Genomic DNA, 6,236 nt, shown 5'->3' on the forward strand with positions numbered 1-6,236 from the left:
ACCAGGGAGAAACAAGCGTAACCAAGACTGAAACAATACCCGATGTACTTTTCATGTCATCCACTGAACCAGCCCAGTCACCATCGAAAATCCTTGCAAATTAAACTTCGACCTTTTTCAAACTTCACACCAAAGAACAATGTTCCTTTGAGATATCTCAAGACCCTTTTTGCTGCAATTAAATGTAACCGACTAGGACTACTCATAAACCTGGATAAAACACTCACAAAGAAATAGAATATCTAGTCTGGTTGTGTAAGATACATGAGACACCCAATCGACTTCTATACATAGAAGCATCTACCGCATCTGCTCCATCATTCTTCTCGGCTTTTCTTTAGCAGCCATAGGAGTGCTTACACTTCGACAATCTTCCATCTGAAACTTCTTTAGAATTTCTTTCATGTATTTTTTCTGATAGATGAAGATCTCATATGAAGCCTGTTTGACTTCCAAACCCAAAAATAAGCCATCTTTCCCAAGTCGACATCTCAAAACCGCAAATAGATCTTGCTTCACCTTTTCTATCAATTCCATATCATTCCCCGTCACTAATAGATCATCTACATAAAGTGACAGAGTTACAACACCGTGATTCACCTTCTTGACATAAAGAGTGAACTCACTTAAGCTTTTCACAAAACCAAAATCCCGCAAATATCGATCTATCTTCCCATACCAAGCTCTTGGAGCCTCGCTTCGACCCATATAGAGCTTTCTTCAACCTGTATACACTCTCTTCTTGCCCTTTGATACTAAAACCTTCAGGTTGTTCAACAAAAATCTCCTCCTCAAGCTCTCCATTCAGAAATGCAGACTTGACATCTAACTGAAATATAGGCCACCCCTTCTCTCGCCGCAATAGGTAACAAGAACCTTATTGTATCAAGTCGTGCAACAGAGCAAATGTTTCAGAATAGTCTACTCCCCATATTTGTGCATAGCCTTTCACCACCAGTCTAGCTTTGTGTTTATTAACAGAACCATCGGGATTAAGTTTTGTTCTAAACACCCACTTAACCCCAATTACATTCTTATCGATGGTCTCGTCAACAAGCTCCCATGTGTGGTTTTTCTGGATCATTGCAATCTCCTCCTGCATTGCTGCAATCTACCTTTAATCCTCCTTAGCTTCCACAAAGTTAGATGGTTCGAGCATTGCCACATTGCTTCTTTCATAGATTTCAGCAAGTGACCTTGTGCCTCTCACCGGTAAATCATCCACACTGTCTTCCAATCCATCTATAACTTCATCAACCTCTACATCTCGTTGCAGGTTGTTTTTTGAACTCGTTCTTTGATTCCGCACTCTTTCCTTCCATCCAATTCCACTCATCTTCCTCTAGAAAACAACATCTCTCGCTTACAGTCACCTTTCCTGTCATAGGGTGAAAAATCTTGTAAGCCTTTGATTGAAGACTATACCCGATGAAGATTCCAAGCTCAGCTCTTTTATCCAACTTGTCCCTCTTGACCTGAGGAACATGAGTATAACACAAACACCCAAAAACCTTTAAATTTTTCACAGAAGGTTTAACACCATACCAGACTTCAAAAGGTGTTGACCTCTCGAAGGCCTTTGTGGGCAATCTATTCAACAAGAACACCGCAAGATTAGCCGCCTCGCCCCGAACTTCTTAGGCAACATCTTCTCCCGCATCATACATCTGGCCATCTCCATAATACTTCTATTTTTCCTCTCACCGACCCCATTCTCGTTGAGGTGAATAGGAGCAGTGAACCGCTGCACAATTCCCGCTTGCTCACAATTCAACTTAAACTTGTGAGCAAAAGATACTTAGAACCATTATCGACTGAGCATTTTAATTTTCTTCCCACTCGATTCTCAACTAAGGCTTTAAACTTCACAAACACATCAGCAACTTCAGACTTGGCTTGCAGAAAATAAATCCAACTCATCCTAGTCATATCATCGTGAAGGTAATGAAATACCGCTACCATTGAGAGAAGACTCATACATAGGTCCACATAGATCCGTGTGGACTAATTGCAGCTTCTCACATGCTCTCCAGCCTCTTCCTTTGAAAGGAAATCTGGCTTGCTTGCCAAGAAGACAAGTTCTGTGGAAATTCCTCCTCTAAACTTGGCAAGTCATCTACCAAGCTATTTTTCTGCATAAACAACATGCTCTTCCTGTGAACATGCCCAAGTCTTTTATGCCATATCTCTGCATTTTCTTCTTTGCACTTTAAAGCCATTTGTTGCATCTCTTGTGGCTTGAACATGAAACTCTTATCCTCCATTGGAATTCTTAGCACTTCTTTGCTATCTGCATTATTAATAAGACATTCCTTCCCTTCGAATTTCACTTTATAGCCCTTCTCAACTAATTGACCAACACTTAACAGATTATGGTCAATATTTGGCACAAAGAGAACATCACTGATCAGCTTCACCTCCTGATTTCCTTCAATAGCCATTGTACCCTTCCCTTGCACTTCGATATGCTGTCCGTTGCCAATTCGACTGGACCCGACCGACTGTCTAGACTCCTAAACAACTTCGGATTGCCAAATCATATGATTTGTACAGCCACTATCCACCAGCCATGCATCATTCCCAACGTAAGATTCAAAAAAGAAGCTACAAACAAGTGCTCTTCCTCGCTTTCATTCACGGCTACCCGGGCTTTTCCCCGCTTGCTGGTAATTTTTTTCTTTGCGAGATGGCTTCCATGTGACCCAACTTGTGACATCTTCGCATCTAGCATCGCTTTCTCCAACATCTAAAAACTCGATGATTAGTTCCACCACGGTATTGACAAGGCTTTTTGTTCATCTTCCATTTGCTAGACCCACCAGAATTTCCTTCTTTTGCTACAAACTTGGTGTCACCAACATTTTCTCTGGACTGAATCCATTTCTTCCCTTTGCCTCCATCATTTGACTTCACTTTAGCTTGCAGCGCACCCTCTACAAAGTCTTCTCTTCTCATCAGTCTTCTGTGCTCCTGTGCCTACAGAGCATTTAACAATTCTACAAGCTTTATATCAGGTAAGTCTCTTGTATTTTCCAGAGACCCTATGGTGGCCTCGAACTTCTCTGGAAGAGACACCAGGATCTTCTGAACAAGCCTTTCATCCTTCAAGTCACCCCTAAAACTCGATTTTTTCAGCTATCCCAACCAACCTATCGTAGTACTCCTTCACTGACTCTAAATCTTTCATCTGCTGTCTCTCAAATTCCCTCAAGAGATTCAGCACCTTCATGCCTCTTATCTTCTCATCTCCCTCGTATTCATCTTTCAAGAAATCCCATATTGCCTTTGCAGAATCACATCTCATGATCCTTGTGAAGATAGTGGGTGAAATAAAATAGCGTACATGGGCATGACTTTGCCTTGGCCTTCCTTGTGATTCTCTCTTTATGGTACTTTATCTCGATTCAAAGTTGGATTGTCCGGAAGTGGAGCAACCTCATAATCATCCTCCACAGCTTCCCACAAATCATGACCCTCCAAAAATGCCGTCATCTTGACTGCCCATGCTTGATAATTCTCTCCAAGAAATACCGGAGAAGCCATCGCAGAAAACCACTCGACCCTGTCTCCATCACCCTTTAACTTCTTTACACTTCGATACTTGCTTCACTTCACAGTCCCTCAAGATCATACACGCTCGATACCACCGTTGTTACCGATCAAAACAAGAAACAAGAAAATAGAAAACCAGAAGCTATATTTTTGTGATGAGGAAGAGAAGCGCAGAGAAACAGAACACAAACTTGCATACGTCTGTTTTTAAGGAAACCGTCAAGTACGTAACAACTTAAACAAAGCAAAACTGCTCACGTACGTGCAACACATAACTGCACACAAACGTGCTATTAACTTCCTAGAAAATAACAAAAACACTAAATAAATAACTAAATTGAACTTGGCTGTTTTTTAATAAAAAAACAGAGTAAAACAGAGCAGAAAACAGCAGAAAACAGAGGGATGTCGTGGCCTGGTCGGCATTGACTGCTGGGTATGCTAGGAGAGGGGAGCTACTTGTCGCTTGGCAGCTATTTGATGAGATGCCTGTGAAGGATCTGGTTTCTTGGAACGTGATGATTACGGGCTATGCGAAGAGAGGGGAGATGGAGAGCGCGAGGAAGCTTTTTGACCAGGCTCCGGAGAAGGATGTCGTGACATGGAATGCGATGATCGCGGGTTACGTGCTTTGTGGTGGGAATGAGCAGGCGTTGGAGATGTTTAAGGAGATGAGAAGAGTTTGTAGAGGGTGCGCTGCAAGCTAGAGTGAAGTCAAATGATGGAGGCAAAGGGAAGAAATGGATTCAGTCCAGAGAAAACGCCGGTGACTCCAAGTTTGTAGCAAAAGAAGGCAATTCCGGTGGGTCTAGCAAATGGAAGATAAACAAAAAGCCTTGTCAATACTGTGGTGGAACTAATCATCGCTTTTTAGATGTTGGAGAAAGCTGATGCTAGATGCGAAGATGTCACAAGTTGGGTCACATGGAAGCCATCTGCAAAGAAAAAAATTACCAGCAAGCAGGAAAAGCACAGGTAGCAGTGAATGAAACTGAGGAAGAGCACTTGTTTGTAGCTTCATTTTATGAATCTTCTGTTGGGAATGATGCATGGCTGGTGGATAGTGGCTGTATCAATCATATGACTAGCAATTTGAAGCTATTTAGGATTCTAGACAGGTCAGTCAGGTCCAGAGTCAGAATTGGCAATGGACAGTATATCGAAGTGCAAGGGAATGGTACAGTGGCTATTGAAGGAAATCAGGAGGTGAAGCTGATCAGTAATGTTCTCTTTGTGCCAAATATTGACCATAATCTGTTAAGTGTTGGTCAATTAGTTGAGAAGGGCCATAAAGTGAAATTCGAAGGGAAGGAATGTCTTATTAATAATGCAGATAGCAAAGAAGTGCTAAGAATTCCAATGGAGGATAAGAGTTTCATGTTCAAGCCACAAGAGATGCAACAAATGGCTTTAAAGTGCAAAGAAGAAAATGCAGAGATATGGCATAAAAGACTTGGGCATGTTCATAGGAAGAGCATGTTGTTTATGCAGAAAATAGCTTGCGATGACTTGCCAAGTTTGGAGGAGGAATTTCCACAAAGTGCGAACTTGTCTTCTTGGCAAGCAAGCCGATTTCCTTTCAAAGGAGGAGGCTGGAGAGCATGTGAGAAGCTGCAATTGGTCCACACAGATCTATGCGGACCTATGTCCGAGTCTTCTCAATGGTAACAGTGTATTTCATTACCTTCACCGATGATATGACTAGGATGAGTTGGATTTATTTTCTGCAAGCCAAGTCTGAAGTTGCTGATGTGTTTGTGAAGTTTAAAGCCTTAGTTGAGAATCGAGTGGGAAGAAAATTAAAATGCTCGGTTTGATAATGGTTCTCAGTATACCGCTCACAAGTTTAAGTTGAATTGTGAGCAAGTAGGAATTGTGCAAAGAGTTCATCGCTCCCTATTCACCTCAACAATGGGGTCGGAGAGGAAAAATAGAAGTATTATGGAGATGGCCAGATGTATGATGCAGGAGAAGATGTCGCCTAAGAAGTTCTAGGCTGAAGCAGCTAATACTGCAGTGTTCTTGTTGAATAGATTGCCCACAAAGGCCTTAGAGAGGTCAACACCTTTTGAAGTCTGGTATGGTGTTAAACCTTCTGTGAAAAATTTGAAGGTTTTTGGGTGTTTGTGTTATACTCATGTTCCTAAGGTCAAGAGGGACAAGTTGGATAAAAAGCTGAGCTTGGAATCTTTATCGGGTATAGTCTTCAATCAAAGGCTTACAGGATTTTTCACCCTATCATAGGAAAGGTGACTGTAAGCAGAGATGTTGTTTTTCTAGAGGAAGATGAGTGGAATTGGATGGAAGGAAAGAGTGCAGAACAACAACAGTTCAAAAAACAACCTGCAACAGATGTAGAGGTTGATGAAGTTATAGATGGATTGGAAGACAAAGGTGGGATGATTTATCGGTGAGAGGCACAAGGTCACTTGCTGAAATCTATGAAAGAGGCAATGTGGCAATGCTCGAACCATCTAACTTTGTGGAAGCTAAGGAGGATCAAAGGTGGATTGCAGCAATGCAGGAGGAGATTACAATGATCCAGAAAAACCACACATGGGAGCTTGTTGACAGACCATCTGATAAGAATGTAATTGGGGTTAAGTGGGTGTTTAGAACAAAACTTAATCCTGATGGTTTTGTTAATAAACACAAAGCTAGACTGGCGGTGAAAGGCTATGCAC

Source organism: Eucalyptus grandis, chromosome 2 (genome assembly GCF_016545825.1).
Source record: "Eucalyptus grandis isolate ANBG69807.140 chromosome 2, ASM1654582v1, whole genome shotgun sequence".
Lineage (NCBI taxonomy): Eukaryota > Viridiplantae > Streptophyta > Magnoliopsida > Myrtales > Myrtaceae > Eucalyptus > Eucalyptus grandis.